The sequence below is a fragment of the Mandrillus leucophaeus genome, unplaced genomic scaffold (assembly GCF_000951045.1).
Source record: "Mandrillus leucophaeus isolate KB7577 unplaced genomic scaffold, Mleu.le_1.0 Scaffold180, whole genome shotgun sequence".
Taxonomy (NCBI): Eukaryota; Metazoa; Chordata; class Mammalia; order Primates; family Cercopithecidae; genus Mandrillus; species Mandrillus leucophaeus.
Genome location: NW_012101810.1, coordinates 530,796 through 552,877, shown reverse-complemented (window position 1 = coordinate 552,877; position 22,082 = coordinate 530,796). Strand labels below are relative to the sequence as shown.

Here is a 22,082-nt window from a genome sequence, read left to right as displayed (position 1 = left end):
TCGATCCCTACCTCATACCATAGATTAAAAAATTAATTCCAGATGAATTAAAGGTCCAAATATTAAATCTAAAACAATTTTTAAAAGCCTTTGCAAACACTTGATGTTGTCAGTCCTTTTAAATTTTAGCATTACTAGTGAACACCTTTTCATAAGTTTATTGGCCATTTGGATATTTGTATGTTATTTTTTTGTGACCTATCTGTTTAAAAGTCATATTTGTCTTTTTTCTTTTATTTGTTTTTTTTTTTATAGAGACAGGATCTCACTATGTTGCTCAGACTGGTCTCAAACTTTCTGGCTCAAGTAATCCTCCCACCTCAGCATCCCACATAGCTGGGACTACAGGCACATGCCACCATGCCTGGCTAATTTTTTTTTTTTTGTAGAGACAGAGTCTCCCTATGTTGCCCAGACTGGTCTCAAATTCCTGGACTTAAGTGATCCTCCTACCTTGGTCTCTCAAAGTGCTGGGATTACAGGTGTGAGCCACTGCACCTGGCCCCATTTTTCTATTGAGTTGCTTTCTTTATCTTATACATTTGTAGGAATTCTTTATTTATAATCTAGTAATTCTTAATTTTTTGATTATATATGTTGCAAATATCTTCTCTCATTCCATGGCTTGCCATTTCACTCTTTCAATCATGTATTTTAATGAGAAGTTCTTCATTTTAATGTTACTCAAGTTCTCCTCCATGATTAGCACTTTCTGTTAGCTTATAAAGAAATCTTTTCTCACCTTAAGTTCTTGGAGATGCTCTCTAGGAGATTTATTGTTTTACACTTGACATTTAGACTTTTAATCCACCTGTAATTAATTTTTTATCTATGGTGTGAGGTGTAAGGATCAAGTGTCAGTTCTTCCCAGGTATACTAATCCAGTTGATTTTACCCCTTTCATTGAAAAATACCATCCATTTTCAATAATGTTATTTTATTTCCTTAAAATTAAAATTTCTAGTTTGAGACAATTGTACAGTCCCTTGCAATTGTGAGAATAATACAGAGAGATCCCATGTAGCCTTTATCCAGTTTCCCCCAGTGGCAACATCTTGCAAAACTACAGTACAGTGTCACAACCAGGATATTGACAGTGATACAGTTCAGATACAGAAAAGTCCCATCCCACAAGTATTCCTCTTTTTACCCTTTTATAGCCACACCCCCTTTCCTCACCCCTATTCCATCTCTGACCTCTGGTAACCACTAATCTGTTCTCCATTTCTATAATTTGTCTTTTCAAGTACAAATGCTCCTCAATTTATGATAGAGTTACATCCTGATAAACACATCATAAGTCAACAATATCATGTCAAAAATGCATTTAGTACCCCAATAAACCCATTATAAAGTAAAAAAAAAGAATTATAAATCAAAACACCATAAGTCAGGGACTGTCAGTCTGCTGAGTAAATGGAATCACACAGTATGTAGCATTTTGGGATTACATTTTTTCCCCCACAAAATTTCCTGGTGATTCATTCAAGTTGTGATGCTTATCAATAGTTTGTTCTTTTCTATAATTGAGTAGTGATATTATTTCTTAACCTGGGTCTCTCTACTTAGCATACTGTATGTAGTGTGTATACATGTGTGCATGCTCATGCATGTGTGTGCTTCTGTGAGTGTGGAAGTATAATTTCAGCATTGCACAGGCATGTAGTCACTATTCCAGTCATCTAATGTGTCTGAGGGCTGAGAGCTCAGCTGGATAAGTGAGGGGAACAAAAGATGAGGTGAGACGCTGGGAGGAACACAGATTCCCGGCTCAGTCCCCAAGCCACTGGTTGCTAAGGAACCATGAATACATTTCTGGGATTGCAGACTGACCCTGTTCCCCTGGGATCTGCAGAGGGCTCAGCTGGGCAGGCCTGGTTCCACCTTCGCTGGGGGCTGGGGCTGGTGCACTACAGACCCTTGAGATGCTGTGGAATTGGTGGCAAGGGAAAAGCATATCCTGTCTCCTTATTTTTAATCATGTTGTTGAATCTTCTAACAACATTATCCATTTACAGCGCCCTGAGCCAGCCAACTTCTCTGGTGTGGCCCAGTTTGAAGCCTCTGCAGTCATGTGCCCATTACAGGTGGCGAGTGCTACACTGAGATGAGTGTCTTGCCCAGATTCACACCGTCCTGAAGCAGGGCCAACAGGGAGTCCTCTGGTTCTTTAGCTTTTGGTTGTCTCCATGAGACTTAGAGTGGTAACAGGAGCTCTTCCCCAAGCAGTCAGGGATCTGAGCCAATGCAGTGACAGAATGGGAACCCCTTGAGCCCTCTGGACACCTGGAATCCTGGAGAGGGTGTTAGGTTAGGAATTGGGGATTGGGACTCTAGCCCTGGCACAGAACTGGCACATTGCCTTCTTGATATATGCATCATCAGATGGAGGGGTGGATGGATGTATAGATGGATGGACTGATGGGTGGGTGATGAATGGATGGATGCATGGGTGGATGGATGGGCAGGTGGGTGGGTGAGCAAGTGGATGGATGGGTGGATGGATGCGTAGGTGAGTGGATGGATGGGTGGGTGAATGGATGAATAGGTGAATGGATGAATAGATGATGGGTGAATGGATGGAAGAAAGATGAATGGGTGGATGGGTAGATGGGTGAGTGGGTGAGTGGATAGGTGGATGGATAAATGAATGGCTTGGTGGGTGGATGCTAGAAGGATATATAGATGATGAATGGATGGATGGGTGGGTGGGTGAGTGGATGAACGGATAGGTGAGTGGCTAGATGGGTGGATGAATGAATGGATGAATGGGTGAATGGATGGATGAAGGATGAATGGATGGATGGATAGGTAGATGGGTGAGTGGGTGGGTGGTTAGGTGGATGGATAAATGGATGGATTGGTGGGTGGATGCTAGACAGATATATGGATGATAGATAGATGGATAGATGAGTGTGAATGGATGAATGGATAGGTGGGTGGATGGATGGGTGGATAGATGGATGAATGGATGGATGAATGGATGAGTGGATGGGTGGAGAGGTGGGTGGATGGATGGATGAATGGATGAGTGGATGCTAGGAGGACATATGGATGATGAATAAATGGATGGGTGGGTGTGTGAATGGATGAATGGACAGGTGGGTGGATGAACGGATGGATGGATGAATGAGTGAATGGATGGATGAAGGATGAATGGATGGGTGGATGGGTGAGTGGGTGGGTGGAGAGCTGGATGGATGGATGAATGGATGGATTGGTGGGTAGGTGGGTGGATGTTTGAAGGATAGATGGATGATGAATGGATGAACGGATGCCTGAATGAGGGAGGATGTAGATTAATGATGATGGAAGTAGATAATGAATGAATGGATGATGGATACAGAGACCTACAGGGACTGGAAAAAGGCAATGTCAGTATGGACAGGAGCTTGGAAGAAGTGGGAGTGTAGAAGTCCCCCAGGTAAAGAGACTAATGTCACCAAATGACAAATGGAGACACTGAGGCCCCCAGAAGTGGCGTGTCCAAGCCTGGGGAGTCAGAGAGTGGCAGAGCTGGGACCCAAACCTGGCCCTGCCTAAGTCCTGATCCAGGCTTCCCTCTCCACTGCTTCACATCTGCAGACAGCGGGGTCTAAACCAGGAGCCAGGGGCCTCTGGGATGCCAGCAGTGATCCCAGCAGACAGGAGGCCTGTTTGTACCCTCGGAGGCCGATGCAGGGGGTCTGGGAATCAGGGCTCTGGGGTCTCCACCCAAGGCTGCCACCTCCTGCTCTGCAGCCTTGGGTGCTACTCCTGGCAACAAGCATTAATTGAGCACCACCTGTTTTCAGCACTAGACATTAGGCCCTGGGCTGGACCCTGAGAGATTTGGTTGGGTAAGCTCTGTGGTCCCTGATGTCAGAGGACTTACGGCCCTCCTTCAGTTTCTTCATCTGTAAAATGGGCAGGGGGTTAAAATCGACACCTCTAAAGGCTGTGTTAGGCTGGAATTCCCAGCTTCAGGGGCCTAGGCCTGACCCACCGCTCCCACAGCCCAGGCCTGACCCATTGCCGGCTCTGCGTCCCACAAGCTGGCCACCAGGTAGGTCTCTGTTGGCATCGGTGGCCAATGAGAGCCGAAGGCGTCGTGGAGATTTGCGTGGACCACGGCCTCCCTGTGCAGCTGTCTCAACCCCACACCCGGGACATTGCCAGGCTGTGTCTAAGGGCTGGGCCAGGGAGCCCAGGAAATGTTTAACTTTGAAAAATGGACCTTCACAGCCCATTAGGCCTCAGCGGCGCCTCGGGCGGTGTGGGGAAGAGGGAGATGCCAGGGCATGAAATCGCTGAGGTATTTAAAGGCCGATTCTGCATTCCTGACCAGCAATGTCTGCCTGCCAAGGCCGGCAGTACCAGGCTCCAGGCTGGACTGGCGCAGCGGTGCTCACGTGCCCAGGATGGCCACGGTGGCTGGTGGGCGGAGGAGTGCCGGGCACAAGGGACTCCTTTCGGCTCTGAGTGTCATGACCCTCCTGGCATCTGCTATTTCCTGCCTCCGTGACCTTGGACAAGACACTTTTTGCCGCTGGGCCTCAGTTTCTCCACTTTCACTGTGGTCTGTGTGCCAAGTAGCACTTCTATTTTTAGAAACAGAAGCTGGTTGTAAACTGCACAGATCTGTCTGGCCTACCCTACCAAGGCCGGATTGCCAGAGGGTTCTGTGAGTACCGATAGTGGCTGCAGGGACGGACTGGGCTGCGTGGTGGAGCCTGGGCTGAGGGCTGCTCCCTCTGGCCATCCAGGTGCACTCGGGGCTCACGGCAGTGTAGGGTGCACCTCTCTCCCAAGTCTGGGCCGGGAGGGCCTTGCGACAGGCAGAGTGGAGAGGAGTGGGGCTGGGAACTTAGGGAGCTTGAATTGGGGGTGCCTCTGCATGGAGCTGGGGAAGAGACAGCCAAGAAAGATCGGGGCTGATCAGCAGAGGCGGGCACTGCTGTGGCACTTTAAACGTGGAAAATTGCCTTCGTCATGTACGCTAGTTGCAGAGGCATAGACAGCGCATGCCTGGGGCCAGTGGTCCACCTGCCGGCTGCACCTGCCCCTGGCTGAGTGGAGTAGGGAGGGAGATTCTTGAGGCCCTCCTGGGGCTCCCTCCCCTCAACCTCACCAGCTCCCTGACTCTGCTCTGTGACCTAGGGTCAGTTACCTTATGTCTCTGAGCATCTATTAATATTTCCTTCATTGGAAACTAGGGACATTTTCTTAAATCCCAGGTCTAAGGACTGTGGAATCACAGGAGAGAAAGTGAAAGAACGCCCAGTGGGGGCCACCTCAGCTTTTGCCTCTTTCTGTGTACCCTGCAGGGAATGGCAGAGACCTCACAAGACTGGCCTGGGCCTGCACCACGCTGTGCTGTGTGCTGGCTGGGCTGTTACTCTCTCAGCCTTAGTTTTGTTGTCTGTAAAATGGGCACAGGTCAGCCTCTCCCTGTGAACAAGGCTGTGAGGATTCAGCCCCAGCTGGGCCGGCCCATCCTTCACCCTCCTTGAGGGGTGTAGGCCCCCAGGAAGTGACTGCCCACGCAGACCCCTAGTGACCAGATGCTGGGTTCTGCTAGGGTCCTGGTGGTGGGCAGTGCAGGCCCTGGAGACGTTCATGGCCATGTGGACACCTTCAGAGTCCAGCAGACATGGGGTTAGGAAGACAGGATGTACTGGCTGGGGAAGGAAATGCCCATCGGGGCAGCCTCAGAAAGTGCCCGTTTCCAAGAGCCTGGGCAGCCGTGTACACGTAGGTGACATGGACTCGGACTGCCCAGTGTGCCTGGGCAGGCATGTACACACACTGGTGTGCCTGGGCAGGTGTGTGCACATACGTGTACACATAGGTGACATGGACTTAGACTGCCTGGTGCGCCCAGGCAGGTGTGTGCTCCAGGGACAGAGTGTATGGTGTGTGGTGTGGGGGGTGACCCACTTCCTGGTGTGAGAACACACACACGCCTGTGGACGTAGCCTTGTTGGGCGTGTGCAAACCTGCAGGGGGGTCCGTGTACACCGCTGTGTGAACACCTCTGGCGGTGCCCAGGCCATGTGAACACATGGAGGTGAGCACGGACACATGCGTGCATGCCCTCTGTGTGTCCACGGACAGCTGTGCGTGCCACACTCACCCCTCCTGCTCGTCCCCATGGCAACCCCAGAGCAGGTGTCTGGGAGACCCAGATCGGTGCTGATGGACACGGGGTGCAGGGCACACGGGATGGGGCTCCCCAGGGATGGCTGGGCCAATCGGGGTTCCTGGACAGAGGCTCCAGCAGGAGTGAGAGTGCTTCTTCCTCCCCAGCCCGTGCCACCTCCCCCTGCTTGCCGGCCAGGTGGGCAGCGCTCGGGAAGCCCCCGTCTGGGCTGTGATTCCTACAGGGTGATTGGAGCAATACAGCCCTCTCTGGTCTGTCCATGTGCCCACGTTTAGAGCTGAACAGCCCTCAGGGCCACAGACTCGGCAGGGAGCCCCCTGTCTCCTGGTCTCACTTCCTAGAAAGAGAAACCGAGATTTGAAGCAGCTCCAGCCGGGGGTCCCCAGCCAACCTGGGCAGACTCAGGCCCCTCACACTCCACCATGCCCACCTCCATGTGGAAGGAGGCAGGGAGCCCCAGGTCCCAGGCTTGGAAGGCCGGTGCTGGGCAGGGCTGGGGAATGCTGTTGCCTTAAACCCACACTGGCCTCCCTGCTGGCGGTTTTCCTGCCTCCCTTTGCCATTTTGCTGGTTATCAAAGACCTTTGCTGCAAGACCCAGGCCGGCCCAGCCCCGCGCCTCCCATCCTCCTGTGAAGTCATCCGCTCAGTTGGCAGGGTTCCCATGGCAACGGCAGTGATGTCACAAAGAGCTGGAGGAGGATGGCTGGAGGGAGGAGTGGGGCGAGGCTCCAGGAGGGGATTCCTGGCTTCTCCCAGGCCTGCTAGAAAGATAGAGCTCTGGTCCATCAGTCAGTCAATGGGCCGGGGCTTATGCCCCTAGTAGCAGATCCCAGGGGTGCCCCCCGCCTCCCTGAGACAGGAAACCACCTCCTTGAAGCAGTCAACTCCCCCAGCACCCAGACACCCACCTGTCCAGGTGCGGAGGCCCTTGTAGGAGCGAGGGTATGAGACGGGAGGCCCTGACACCAAAACGTCACTGTCACCATGCCTGGCCCACACAGCGGCCCTTTGCCAAACTTAGACTGGCTCTGAGAGCTGCTGGCTGCACATCCCCCAGGGTGCATTTGAGACCACCTGTCAGCTGCCCTGCACTTGAGTTTCTTGATCTTCACTGCTATTAATAGTTTAATTCCAGAACTAAAGAAATTGTCTGTTTGACAGAAGTGGGGGACTCTGAGAGTCTCCCTGACCTTGGCTGCCAGCAGCAGCCCTGTGCCCGGCTGGGACACATTCCAGCTCCCTGCCCTCCCTGTTGAGTGCTGCAGAGGGGCGTTGGGCGTCGTGCACATGTGCCCATCCCCCTCACTTTGAGTTACACTGCAGACGTCTCCGGACGCACGTGGCTGTGCCAGGCAGCACACGTGGCCGACAGGCACATGGCGACCTGCCCCATGGCTCTGGAGCTCATCACAGCCCGCTGGGGCTGTGAGGGTTCGGTCCCTCCACCAGGAAAGCCACCAGGATCCCGCTCCTGCCTGAGAACCCCAGGGAGTAGTAGTGTGCCGGGAATGTGTGACCGGCCTCCCAGCCCTTCCCAGCACCAGCTGCGTCCTCCTCCTCCAGGGCTGCGGCTCAGGGCTCAGGTGTCCGCGTCGACAGCCCTCCCGAAAGGGCAGGAGCGGGACTATTGGCACAGGCCTGGGCGAGTCTCGCTGGGAGGCGGGAGCAGACTCAGCCCCCCAAGCTCATGAGCCCCACTTTGAAAACCGTGCAGCCGGGCACGGTGGCTCATGCCTGTAATCCCAGCACTTTGAGAGGCTGAGGCGGGTGGATGACCTGAGGTCAGGAGTTCAAGACCAGCCTGGCCAACATGGAGAAGCCCTGTCTCTACTAAAAAATACAAAAATTCACTGGGCGTTGTGGCAGACACCTGTAATCCCAGCTACTTGGGAGGCTGAGGCGGGGAGAATTGTTTGAACCCGGAAAGTGGAGGTTGCAGTGATCTGAGATCGTGCCACTGCACTCCAGCCTGGGTGACAGAGTGAGACTCTGTCTCAAAAAGAAAAGAAAACCAAAAAAAAACCGTGCTGATTTGGTTTCACTGACTCCCTTTCATTTGTTCACAAACATTTACTCAGCAAATCTTGTTGGGCCCGCCAGGCCCTTAGGTTACCAAAGTCTCTTTCCTCCTGGAGTGTGCATTTATTAAATGCCTATTGTATGCCGAGCCCCAGGTTGGTTTAGATGTGGGGGCACAGCAGTGAGCAGGGCAGACATGACTCCTGCCTGCTTTTGTCGGCCCTGGCTCTCACAACAAAACCTGGACACTGGGGTCTAGATAGCAGCATGCATTATCTCCCCGCCCCCAAGACTGAAAGTCTGGGATCAGGTGCCAGCGGGGTTGGTTCTAGGAGGGTCAGTGTCCTGGTTTGCAGACGGCCACCTTCTCACCGTGTCCTCCCAAGGCAGAGAGAGAGTGTGTGTGTGTGTGAGAGAGAGAGAGAGAAAGAAAGAGACAGAGGGAGAGAGAGAGAAAGAGGGGGAGAGAGGGAGAGAGAGAGAGAGAGACAGAGGGAGAGAGAAGGAGAGAGAAAGAGAGGGAGGGAAAGAGAGACCGGGAGAGAGGGAAAGAGAGACAGGGAGAGAGAGAGCACGCAAATGCCCTGGTGTCTTTCTTCTTTCTTTCTTTCTTTTTTTTTCCCCGGAGATGGTCTCCCTCTGTCACGTAGGCTGGAGTGCAGTGACCCCATCACAGCTCACTGCAGCCTCCGCCTCCTGGGCACAAGCCATCCTCCCACCTCAGGTTCCAGAGTAGCTGGGACCACAGGTGTGTGCCACCACACCCACACGCTAATTATTGTTTAAAACTTTTTTCTGTGGAAATGGAGTCTCGCTATGTTGCCCAGGCTGGTCTTGAACTCCTGGCTCAATTAGTCCTCCTGCCTCAGCTTCCCAAAGTGTTGAGATTACAGGTGTGAGCCATGGCGCCCAGCCTGGCATCCTTCCTTGTAAAGGCTTGAATCCTGTCACGGGCCCCATCCTCATGACCTCAGCTAACCCCGATCACCTCCCAGAGACCCCGCCACCTCCTCTCGTCAGCCTGGGGTCAGAGCTTCATCCCAGGGATGCTGGGCACACTTCAGCCCACGGCACTGCCCGTAAGGAGCTGAGGGTCCGGTGGGGTGACTCGAGTGAAGCAAGGCATTAGGAAAACAACAGGGGCCACAGGAGATGACCGTGAGCAGTGCATTAGCAGGGACTGGTCAGCCCCTTTCGGTGGGGCAGGCTGGGAGGCTTCTCGGAGGAGGTGACTCGGCCAGGCTGGGGTCCAAGGCCCAACGCCCCTCACTGGCTTTGAGACCTTGGAGAAGCCGCTGCCCTCTTTGATCTGGGCTTCCCAGCAGGGGTGGGACAGCCTAGAGGCAGTGCTGGAGATGAGGATGGCAAGTCGCCCCTCCCCAGGCAGGGCAGAGAGGAGCCCCCACCCTTCCAGGCAGGAGAGAGGCCAGGTCTAGAGGGGAAGGGGGAGGGTCTCACGCCTGCATTCCCATCCACAGACATGCAGAGGGCCTGAGACCCCTGCTCGGCTGCCACAGAGTGTGGGACTTGGAGAGGAACAATCGTGAGCCTGCCCCCTCCTCCTCCATGGGGGTATCTGGGCTGCTGGAGGAGCCGGTGCTGGGAGGAGCTGGTACTGGGAGCACCCTGGGGCCTGCACTCCCCACTCCATGGGGTGGAACTGACCGCTGGGGTTGACCCTGCCTGCCAGGTCCCTGCACAGCCGAGGCCAGCCTGCTGTGTGGCACATGTTTAGGGTCTGTGTTCCCAGCTTCCCACTGGCCTTGGGACCTCTGAGCCTATCGTCTCATCCACGCACACGGGTACAATTGGAAAAATTGGTATTTGCCAAATTTGCAACAACTCCTGTGTGATCTCAGGCCCCTCTCTAGGGCGGTCTCCACCTCCTGTCCCCACCCTTCCTCCTTCCGGGATTTTGTCTCTGTTTTTCACCAGGATCGAGGCTGCCTGCCCATGAACACATCAAGGCATGTGTCACCTGAGCAGATTTTTAAAAATTATTTAATTGAAATTTATTTGAGAGACAGGGTCTCTCTCTGTCACCCAGGCTGGAGTGCAGTGGTACAATCATGGCTCACAGCAGCCTTGAACTCCTGACTTCAAGTGATCTTCCCACCTCAGCCTCCAGGTGTGGGAAGAAAGGAGAGACAGACAGGGCAGTGGGGCTGGGGCCAGGCCTGGGCTTCCCACAGAGCCGGCTGGCTGAGGGGCGGGTGCTGACTAAGGCAGCGGGCTTGGAGAAGACGTCGGACTTTCTTTCCCGTTTCTAATAAATATTTCCAAATGTGCCTGACACAACAGTTACCATCTCTCCTGGCCTTCTGCATCTCTCTAGCTGTCTTTTTTTCATATGATGCCTACATTTGAACATCTCGCCAACTTTTTAGCCAATTAGATTCCAAGGGAACCTCAGCCTTCATTTCAGGCAAACAAGCAAATTTCAAGCCTCATTTTCTACTTCTAATAAGCACTTATCAAATTTACAGCTCTTACATACAATTCATCAGGTTAATGCCTTCAGAATATTCCTGCCTCCCTTTTGTGGCAATTTTCTTTTCCTGCGTTGCACCCTCAGCGCTCGCTCTGACTTTGCTAAGCAAATTAGCACATCAGCTTCCTGTCGGGTGAAGAATGGTTGGGCCACAACAGTGAGAAGATGGGGCGAGGGGGCCCGGCCACCGTTAGCAGCCGCAATGAGATTTTTTTTTACAACATATAAAACATTGTGCCATCCTGAAACACAAAGTCCTAATTAAACATGAATCCTTTTCTGGGGGCCTGGCATCTAAATATATGTAATAGCATATTATTTCTCTCTTTAATTTCAAAAGCAATATACATGTGTATACACTAAAGAAAACTAGGAAAATGCTGAAAACAGGAGATGTAAGTTCTGGTTGCACCATGCAAGAGAAGCTTGTCCGCATTTTAGAGTTTCTCCTTGTCTTCTTCTTTTGAGGATTGGCGTTTGTTTCAGGGTTGATATCAGTCTTAAAAGAAACTTAAAAATTTGCCATGTAAGTTACATAGAGAAAAGTTCACAAATTCTCACTGTGCACAGCTTAATGAATTTTCACAAGCACCTCAATCAAGAAACAGGACGAAACCAGCCCCCGCAGCCCCAAAAGTCTCCTGATGTTCTCTCCAGGTCACCTCTCCCCCATCTTAGGGTAAACACTACCTAGTTCCTTCCAGCATAGCTGAATTTTGCCTATGTTTGCATGTTGTATAAATGAACCATCCTGTATATGCACATTGTGTCTGGGCACTTCTGTATATGGCACCTGTGAAATTCATTCATCCTTGTTAGATGTAATGGCGGTTCCTTCCTCTTCACTGCTGTATAGTATTCCCACGTAAGGCTGTACCTCAGTTGATGTATCCCTTCTCTGCTGATGGCCTTTCGGGTTGTTTCTAGTTTGGACTATCATGGATACCGTGAGCAGTGATGGACTTCACACCACATGTGTTTTGTAGAGACATGTTGGTATCTCTGTCCATCTTGAGAATGGACTTGTTGAGTCTGATCGTTCACTGATCTCCAGCAGTTTCCAAGTTGCAGCCAGGTGCAGTGGCTCACACCTGTAATCCCAGCACTTTGGGAGGCCGAGGTGGGCAGATCACTTGAGCCCAGGAGTTTTAAACAAGCCTGGGCAACATAATGAGACCCTGTCTCTAAAAAATTTTTTTTTTCATTAGCTGGGTGTAGTGACACATACCTGTGGGCCCAACTACTCAGGAGGCTGAGGTGGGAGGATCACCTGAGCTCTAGGAGGTCCAGGTTGCAGTGAGCCGTGATTGCGCCACTGCAGTCTAGCCTGGGCAACAGAGCAAGACTCCATCTCAAAAAAATAAAACAATAAAACCCCCAAATTTCCGAGTTGCAAAATATTCATTAACATTATTAAAATGACGATGCTGGCCGGGTGCGGTGGCTCATGCCTGTAATCCCAGCACTTTGGGAGGCTGAGGCGGGCAGATCACCTGAGGTTAGGAGTTCAAGACCAGCCTGTCCAATGTGGTGAAACCCTGTCTCTACTAAAAATACAAAAATTAGCTGGGTGTGGTGGTGTGTGCCTGTCATTCCAGCTACTCAGGGGCTGAGGCAGGAGAATCACTTGAACCCAGGAGACGGAGGCTGCAGTGAACTGATATCACACCATTGCACTCCAGCCTGGTTCACAGAGCCGGACTCCATCATAAATAAATAAATAACCACAGTCAATAATAAGCGTGTGCTTTAATTGATTTAGTCATTCTCCTCTTTTTTTTTTTTTTTTTTTTTTTTTTTTGGAGATGGAGTCTCACTCTGTGGACCAGGCTGGAGTGCTGTGGCACCATCTCAGTTCACTGCAACCTCTGCCTCCCAAGTTCAAGTGATTCTCCTGCCTCAGCCTCCCAAGTAGGTGGGATTACAAGCGCCCACCACCACACCCCGCTGGTTTTTGTATTTTTAGTAGAGACGGGGTTTCGCCATGTTGGGCAGGCTGGTCTCAAACTCCTGTCCTAAGGTGATCCACCCGCCTCGGCCTCCCAAAGTGCTGGGATTACAGGCGTGAGCCAGTGCGCCCGGCCTCATCATTGTCCTGTTATTGAAAACTTTGGTGGTTTCCATTTTCCATTTTTTTTCCTTTTCTATCAAGCAGCAATGGAAATCTTTCGCTGTACCTGGTTTTCTCTCTGGGATTCTCTCCTTATGGTAGGTTCTCAGGAGTGGGGCTGCTGGGTGAAAGGCACGCCATCCCCTCACAGCCCTGTGGTGGTGTAGACTGTGAGTTGGAACAAACCGTCTATACAGCAGGGTGCGAAAGTCCCGTCTGAGCCAGGGAAGGAATAACCGCCGTGTGAACCTTGTGTGAATGCATCTGTGTAACCACAGATGGGGTGAAGACCTAGAACGCTGGCGGCCCTCAGAGACTTCTGGCACGTTCTGTCCCGATCCCAGCTCTCTGTCATTCCTGATCGTAGCAACCAGCATTCCTGGACAATTGATTCTGGGTTTGCCCGCTTCTGAACTTCCCGTAAATGAAATCTTTGCATACTTCTTCCCTTCTGACCTCGTTCTTCTGGTCAGCACTATCGGGGGAGACATACCCGTTCGTTGTGCTTGGTGCTGGTTCATTCTCGTCACTGAAGAGTGTTCTGTCCTAAGAGGGGATCAGGGGTCAGTTCCAGTTTGGGACTGTGGTGAGCTCCCTTGCGTATCTCCTGCTTCACACATGCAGGACCCTCCCCGAGGTTTATACCCCAGAGAACAGTCGCCGGTCTCAGGTATGCACAGCTTCACGCCAGCTCTTTCCCAGAGCAGTGGTGAGGCTTTGCACCCTCAGGACAGCGGGCGAGAGTTGCTGTTGCTCCACATCCTCCTTCCCCAGAGCCAGATCTGATGAGATGCTTGAAGCCTCCCCGTCTGGTGGGTGTGTCCCGGTATCTTACCAAGCTTTCATTTGAATTTCCCTGATGAGTAATGAAGTTGAGCACGGGGTTTTTGGCCGTGTGGATGTCCTCATTTGTGAAATGCCTTTTCAAGATCTCTGCTCATTTTATGACTGAGTGTTGGTTTTCCTTATTAATTTGTAAGAGGTGTTTATAGATTCCAAATGAGATCACAGTCTCTCGGAAGATAGCTATTGTGTAGCTTGTGTTTTAATACTTTGTATGATGTATGTGTGTGTGCGTGTGTGTATGTGTGTGCATGTATGTGTGTGTATGCTATGTGCGTGTGTGCACACGTGTGTGTGCATGTGTATGTGTGTCTGTGCATGTGTGCGTGGGTGTGTGCATGTGTTTATGATGTGTGTGTGTGCGTGTATGGTGTGTATGATTGTGTGTGCGTGCGTGTGCACACGTGTATGTGTGTGTATATGTGTGTGTATGGTGTGTGTGCACGTGTGTGTATAATTGTGCATGTGCATGCATATTTTAGAGACAGAGTGTTGACCTGTTGCCTAGGCTGGAGTGCAGTGGTGGGATCATGGTTCACTGCACCCTTGACCTCCCTTGCTCAAGTGATCCTCCCACCTCAGCCTCCAGAGTAGCTGGGACTACAGGCACACTCCATCATGCCTGGGTAATTTTTTAAACAAATTTTGTAGACACAGTGTCTTATTATGTTGTCCAGGCTAGATTTTCATAGTATATTTTTACGAGCAGAAATTCTTTATTTTTATGTAGTAATATTTGTCAATATATTCTTGCATGAGTGGGAAGAAATTCTTCCCTGTCTCTTGATCATCAATATATTTTTCTGGCTGGGTGTAGTGGCTCATGCTTGTAATCCCAGCACTTTGGGAGGCCGAGGTGGGAGGACTGCTTGAGCCCAGGAGTTCAAGACCAGCCTGGGCAACATAACAAGACCCCTTCTCTAAAAAAAAAAAAAAAAAATTAGTGGGGCATGAATGTGCATGCCTATAGTCCTAGCTACCTGGGAGACTGGGATGGGAGGATCACCTGAGGCTGAGAAGCTCGAGGCTGTGGTGAGCTGTGATTATGTCACTGCATTCCAGCCTGTGAAACAGAGTGAGACCCTACCTCAATCCACAAATATATATTTGTATTATATATACATATTTTATCTTTTTTCTACTTTATCTATCAAAATGTATAGTTCTTCTTTTCCCGTTTAGGTCTGTAATCAGCCTGGAGTTGACTTTATATGTGATGTAAAGCAGGTATTCAGTTTCACTTTTTCCCACATATATTCAAGTTATTAAAAAGTTATGCCTCCCCTATTAAGGGCTGTCTCATGGGTCAGTTTCTGGATTTTCTGTTTGTTCCGTGCACTTATGTGTCTAATCTTATAACAATATCTCAATCACCATAGCTTTATAATCAACTATCATTACCTGATAGAAAAAGACCCTCCCTCGGCCAGGCGCGGTGGCTCACGCCTGTAATCCCAGCACTTTGGGAGGCCAAGGCAGGCGGATCACGAGATCAGGAGATCGAGGCCATCCTGGCTAACACAGTGAAACCCCGTCTCTACTAAAAATACAAAAAAGTAGCCTGGCGTGGTGGTGGGCGCCTGTAGTCCCAGGTACTCAGGAGGCTGAGGTAGGAGAATGGCATGAACCCAGGACATGGAGCTTGCAGTGAGCTGAGATCGCGCCACTGCGCTCTAGCCCGGGCGACAGAGCGAGACTCCGTCTCAAAAAAAAAAAAAAAAGAAGACCCTCCCTCCCTCCACCCTTGTTCTTTTTATTTAGCAGCATTCTTGGCCTTTTTTTCTTCCATATACATTTTAGAGTTAGCTTGTCAAGTTCCACAAAAAACAAAAATGGACTGTGATTTTTGATTGAGATTGCCTTGAATGTATAAATTAATTTGAAAAGTGTTGACGTTTCATAAATGTTCATTTTCTATTCATTACAGATGTATAGAAATTCAATATATATTTGTATATGAATTTTATGCTAATATTGTATTAATGTTGGTAACGTATACATTCTTTTGGACTTTTTATGTACATAATCACATTGTCTGTGGATAGCTAGAGCTTCATTTCTTTCTTTCCGAATCTTATAATTTTTGTTTCCTTTTCTTGCCTTATTGCAATGGCTGCAACTACTAGCACCGTACTGAATCAAAGTGGTGGCAGCAAGCGTCCTTGTGTTGCTCATGATTGCAATAAGTTACAGCTGCACCATGGTGTGATGTGCTGTAAGTTACGCACATGTTAAGAGTGTTTGATCTGTATTGCCAAATGACTTTCCAAAAGAATTGTGCCAATTTCACCATAACCATGCCAGCACTGCAGTGCACTGGGATTTATTTTAGTTCAGTGTTTTTGTTTTTTTAGATCACGTCTCCTTTGATGGGTCCATGGTGTCTCATTGCATTTTCTAAAAGTTTGCATTTCCCTGATTATACGGGAGGTTGGGCATTGGGCCATATGTTTTGTAAGCACCTGTATTTTCTGTTTTGTGTTTGTTCCTTTACCTATTTATTTATATGTTGTTGATGTTTCCCTAATCAATTCGAATGAGTTCTTTACATAATGAAGATAGTTATCATTTATTTGTCACATTCGCCACAAATATCTTTCCCTCTCTGCCATATAGCTTTTAATTTGGGTTACTTTTTATGTTCCTTTTTCTTATTTTTATTTGGTCACATCTGCCTCCTTTTTCTTTTAAAATTTATTCTCTTCCTTCTGAGCTTGGAAAGCCTCTCTCCCTCCTGAGAACTGATAAGTATTGAATTCTGTTTTCTTCCAGCTTTTTTATGGCTTAATATTTCATATTTAACTGTTTACCCCGTCTGGAATTTGTGGGGCTGTGGGGTGTGAAGTGAGGAGTTAATTGCTGCTTGCAGTTTACCAGGGGATGGAGCCTCATTTGCACTTCCAAGTCTCTGGGCTCGGCTTCCTCTGTCGGTGCTGAGCTGAGCAGGGGAGATTAAAGGAAGCAGGGAGGTGGCATCTTGCGCGCTGGGATTGATTGTGGAGCCCTAATTACCACGGGGACAGTCCTACTCGCAGCCTCTGCCTGAGTTTCAGTCCAAAGCGAAGAACTCTCGGCCGAGTTTAGCCACATCCAGTGTAACCCTGGGGAGGCCTCTGCATGTGTTTGAGACTTGGTTTCCCGGTCTGTGAAATGTGGGTACGGATGACACCTGTCCTGTAAGGGCCGTCACCGGGACTGTGTTCGCCGGGGGGTTTGTCTTGCAAAAAGCAAGTGGCCGGGTGGGGTCAGTACAAATCCTAGCTCTTTTGTGTGACCTTGAGCAAGAGGCGTCACTGCGGTGTGCCTCAGTTTCCCCATCTGAAAACGGGGGTAATAAAGCTGGAGTTTCCACCTCCTCGTGGGGCTGGGGGATGATTCTGCAAGTCAGCCCATGGGAGGGCCTGGCGTTTGTGACAGGTGCACAATCGCTGGTGTTCTTGTTATGGCTGCCGCTCGGGAGAAGGTAGCCTGCAGCCAGGCGTGGTGGTCTCTGGGTGGGGGACCCTGCCAGCTGTGAGTGGGCTGGTGGGTGGGACCACCTCCCTTTCTCAGCGCTGATGGAGGCCATACTGTCCCCCTCATCACCCCAAAACTGGGCTGTGGGGAGTGGGCACCCAGAGACCCAGTCTGTTAGTCCTGACCCAGACAAAAAGACCAGCATTGCCTGGAGAACCTACAATACACACACACAAGCACACACATACACACAAGCACACATGCGTGCACACATGCACACGTGCATGCACGCACACACACATGTATGCACACTTGAACATGCATGCATGCACATGCACACATGTGTACACATGCACATGTGCACACGTGCATGCATGCACACACTTGCACACACGCACACATGTATACACACACACTCGTGCATACGCTCATGCACACTCACACATGCATGTGCACATGTGCTCACACATAGCCAGACCCTCCGTAAACACATGGTGATACCCACAGAGCCATGTGGGTCATTGGGTCTCGGCTCCTCCCCACCCCAGGAGGCTCCACCCACAGCAGTACTAGGTGGGGGTCAGCTTGGGGTCCTGAGTGTGACCTGGGGTACGCAGTCAGATCACCCACTGCCCTTGCTTTTGAGTCCCATCTCCCTCACCCTGAGACCCCACATCACGTCACCCCTGCGAGGTCAGTGCCAGGCCTGGGCACTCCTCCCCAGCTAGGTGCCCGGTGCCCAGTGGGGGGCAGGGACTTGAGTGTGAACGTCCCCTGCCTGCTGAGGGCCTGCCATATGCTGGGGTGTGGGCTGGGCAGGCCCCACACCAAGGGTCAGTCCTGTCCACCAGGGCTCAAGGTCAGCTTGGAGCCTCATGGAGCTCCCGGCTAGAGAGAGGGCAGCCGTGGGTGTCCCCATCAGAATGTGGAGGCGGGGACAGTGAGGATGGGCCCTGAATGGAGGAGCCAGCCTGGGTGGGTCTGCAAGAGGCTCCCAGGTGGGGGGCACAGCAAGTGCAGAGGGCAGAGGTGGGGACCTGCTGCTGGGGAAGGGCGTATTAGAGAACAGAGGGACACCCAGTGGCCAGAGGGCAGAGCCCGCAGGAAGAAGCAGCCCGAGGGCTGCACGTCACATCCACAGGGCCCGGGGTGGGCAGGATGGAGGTGCAGGGCAGCAGGGACCCTGGGCGGGGCGGCACAGCTGTGCGGGAGGCTAGGCTGCTGGCATCAGCAGGCGCCCCTCCTCCCCACCTCGCTAAACAATCATGCACAAAATATGCAAATGGTATAATTACTGTTATTTGTTTTGCTGATATAAGTGTTTGAAATGCAAATGTCAAGTTTGGGCGCCTTCATTTTTCCAACCCTCTCACCCGGACATTTGCAAGTTGATGAGTTGTTCCTCGTCCTGGAAGGAGGAGGAGGAGCTCCCCCCAGCCGCCCGGGTGCCAGGAGACTGAGTCCAACTTGGCAGCCGCCCGAGGGCACCGCTGGGCCCCTCTTCCGACAGCACACAGTGGGCACCTCAGAAGGGAGGCCTCACAGCCTCACTGTGCACCTGTGTGATCGGCCCCTCGGAGCCTCAGTTTACCCTAGTCTCTGGGGGCTGCTGTCCCTCTGGGCCCCTGCCCTTTCTGGCTCATGGCAATTTAGTGGATGTCTTTGGGCCTTGGTTTCCCGTCCACAACATCCTGCACAGATTCGTTGCCCTTCTGTAAAGTAGGGTCTCAGCGTCCCGGGATGATCCTCGGGGAGGTCTGATGAGCCCCCGAATATCACAGGCGAAACTGCCTGTGTATTTTCCAGGGTGGGTTCTTAGCTTTGACCCCTCCAGCTCAGTGGTCTCTGAGGCTCCCCAGCCTGCAGTTCCAGACAAGATTGAGCTGTGAGCCTGCACCCTGATGAAGGGATCGTGACCATCTGTCACGATCATCCTTGTTCTACAGTGAGGGAAAGTGAGGCACAGCATTTCAGGGGTTTGTCAAGGTCATGGCCGTGGTGGTGTCGTTCAGCTGCCAGCCTAGCCTCCCTCTGGGTTCCTCCTCCGAGCCACCACGGACCACATACAAGGGCAAGAGCCACCACTTCTTCAAAACCCAGCAGCTGGCCAGGTGCGGTGGCTCACGCCTGTAATCCCAGCACTTTGGGAGACTGAGGCGGATGGATCACGAGGTCAGGAGTTCAAGACCAGCCTGGCCAAGATGGTGAAACCCCGTCTCTACTAAAACTACAAAAATTAGCCAGGCGTGGTGGCGGGTGCCTGTGATCCTAGCTACTCGGGAGGCTGAGGCAGAGAATTGCTTGAACCCGGGAGGCGGAGGTTGCAGTGAGCCAAGATCGCACCATTGCACTCCAGCCTGGGCAACAGAGTGAGACTCCATCTCAAAAAAAAAAAACAACAAACAAACAAAAAACCCAGCAGCTCCACATCTTCCAAGTCCCACCTTGCACTGCTGCCACCCACACCACCCTGAATCTCCACGACATGCAAATCTGGGCATGCCCCCTGCCTTCCCAGTGCAGCCCCTGGGCCAGCAACTGCTGCGTGTCAGATCACCAGCAACCCCAGGAATCCCTGATCGATGCTGGCTGTTCAGAAGCGTGGATTTCTAGCAGCAATGCAAGGGCCACTGTGAGGTTGTCTAATCACCTTCACTCCTGTAAAGCACACAGCCCCAGAGAGACCACCCTCCAGGCCTGGCTGGCTTCTACAGGGTAGATGAGTGGGCCCCTGCACCCCATCTTGTGTCCAGCCCCGCAGGTGCCATGTGTTGGCAGATGCCAGGTTGGATGTTGGGTTAAAGCTCAGGCCGTGCCCGAGGGGGTGCGTTGGATGCCTGGGCCTGCATGTGTCTGAGTGAGCCTTTATGGAGAGCGATGGGTGTGCCTGTGCACGTGAGTGTGCATGCCTCTGTGCGTGCATGCATGTGTGAGTTCATGTGTATGTGCACACATGTGCAACCCGTGTACCTATGTGTGCACGTGCATACGTGTGTGTGTGTGTACACTCACAGTCTGCTTGTGACGCTAATGGAGAGTGAAACGCTCCAGGGCAGGTGCCCTGACGTGCACACCGTGCCCAGCACACGCGTGTGAGAACACACAGAGCCCACTCCCACGGAGTCTGGGCCTCTGCTCGCAGTGACACGGTGATTCCGTGATGCCTGGGTGTTCCGCCTTTGGATAGCTTTGCTGGAAAGTCCGAGAGCAGCTGGAAATCCGCGTCCTGGCTGGACCCCTCCACGTGACTATGGGCTGGCCGCATACGTCTGTCTCCTAGTCTGTAATACGGAGTGCGTTGCAGAGCTGGGCTAGGTATACAGTAGGCACTCCGCAAGCATACATTCCTGCCTCTCCCCTGGGGCGTTGTGGGAGGCTGGTGGACAAATGCCCTGCATCGCAGCATCTGCCCTCCCAGCGTGGCAAGCAGGGGCAACCCTGGGGCTGATGGGTGCCCTGGGAGGGGCCTTGGGCAGGACCAAGCAAAGAAAGTGGGCATGGGCTGGGTAGACGGCAGGGGGGCTTACGGGGCAAAGGCCTGGGGCAGAGCAGGTGTGGGCCTGGAAGCCTCCCACTATGTTATTTCAGTTACCTTTTCCCACACAGGTTCAGCCTCATTAGCATATTCAAATACACACCATTATTATTTCAATTAGTGGTTAAGTAATTATCTCTAACTGAAGAGCATCCCCCCACTTCCCCACGTATTTTTTGGTTATTTACATCCGCTTCTAACCCACAATTTTAGGTAATTACATGCCACTCACTCATCTATTTGCACACACACACTTCCGCCAGCGACAGGTTCCCGCTTGCCTTCTAGCACTCGCTCCAGCTCTGGAGCTGTGGGAGCGGGGCACAGGCAGACAGACCAGGGGGCCCCTCCTGACCCCTGCCAGGGCCTCCTGAGGTTCCCTCAGCCTCCAGGGGCACAGGTGCAGCAGAGCCCAGCGTCAGCCCCCTGCCTCCACACCAACCTTGCCAAGCCCTTTGCACCCAGAACCCCTCTTTGTCCTGCAGACACCACCTCCTCTGGTCCCTGCACCCCACCAGTACCCCACAGTGCTTCCCCTTCTGCCCTCCAGGTGCAAAGGCGTCATTCATGGGGCTAGGCTCTGCACCACACCCCAGCTGTGCGTCCCTGGCAGGATGACTTCCCTTCTCAGCCTCAGTTTCCCTATCTGCAGAATGGGAATCAGGTACCTCCTCATGGTGAAGGAAGCAAGTATGCTGGTGAAATGAGATGAGGCCTGGAGAATCCTCAGCACCAGGGCTGGGCATGCAGAACTTCCTGGGATTGATCCAGTGGGTGGATGAATGACCTGACCTGTGGGTAGCATAGTTCACTGACCAGCCCAAGGTCTCTTGCTCAGCAGACCAGCACAGAGCTGGGCTTGCACCTGAGGCTTCTGCCTCCTGACTTAGTTTCCTTCTCGATCATTGGCCTGGCCTGGCACTTGGCATCCTCTACTCCCAGGCAGCTGGGGTGGGAGGTGCCAGGGAGAGGGCCCTGCTAGGGATGGAGCCAGGGTCTCTACCTAATCAGTCCAGCCTGTTGTTTCATCTGCCTTCACCTCATGTAGGGATGTTGGATGCAATGTGCCTGGAAGGTTCCCATGGACCCAGTGGCCCCAGAACCTCTGGGACTGTGGCCCCAGAAGTGGGCCCCACCTTTGCCCCAAACACCTGGGCCACCGCCAAGTGACTAGAGCTGGAATTGGTTGCAGTGACCCCAGGTCTGGCAACTCCCTCGCTCTGCAGTTCAGCTCACATCTTGCATCTGCTGTTGGCTCCTCTCCCCTCTGTCCCGGCTGGCGCGTGGCTCCATGTGTCAGCCTGCTCTGTGTGTCAGGAAGTCCCCAGCCTCTACGATTTGTTCTTGAGTTGTGACGTACCTGCAGTCCGACACATGTGTGACCAACAGCTGGTGGCTCCGGCAGATGGGGTCTTCCAGCAGCTGAGACGGCTGCAGGAGGCTGTGCTCCATCCCTCCTCACCCTCCTCCCCTCTATCTCTGTG

General features: G+C 52.0%; 1 protein-coding gene and 1 pseudogene across 1 annotated transcript in view; one reads left to right on the top strand and one right to left on the bottom strand.

The window, feature by feature from the left end:
- The first annotated feature begins 450 nt into the window (after nucleotides 1-450).
- ELFN1 (extracellular leucine-rich repeat and fibronectin type III domain containing 1) overlaps nucleotides 451-22,082 on the top strand; it is a 60,957-nt gene continuing 39,325 nt past the window's right edge. Inside the window, exon 1 of the mRNA XM_011977543.1 lies at nucleotides 451-482. The gene's annotated coding sequence lies outside the window, so the exon portion shown is untranslated. The remainder of the gene's footprint in view (nucleotides 483-22,082) is intronic.
- LOC105537875 lies at nucleotides 5,193-22,050 on the bottom strand (annotated as a pseudogene).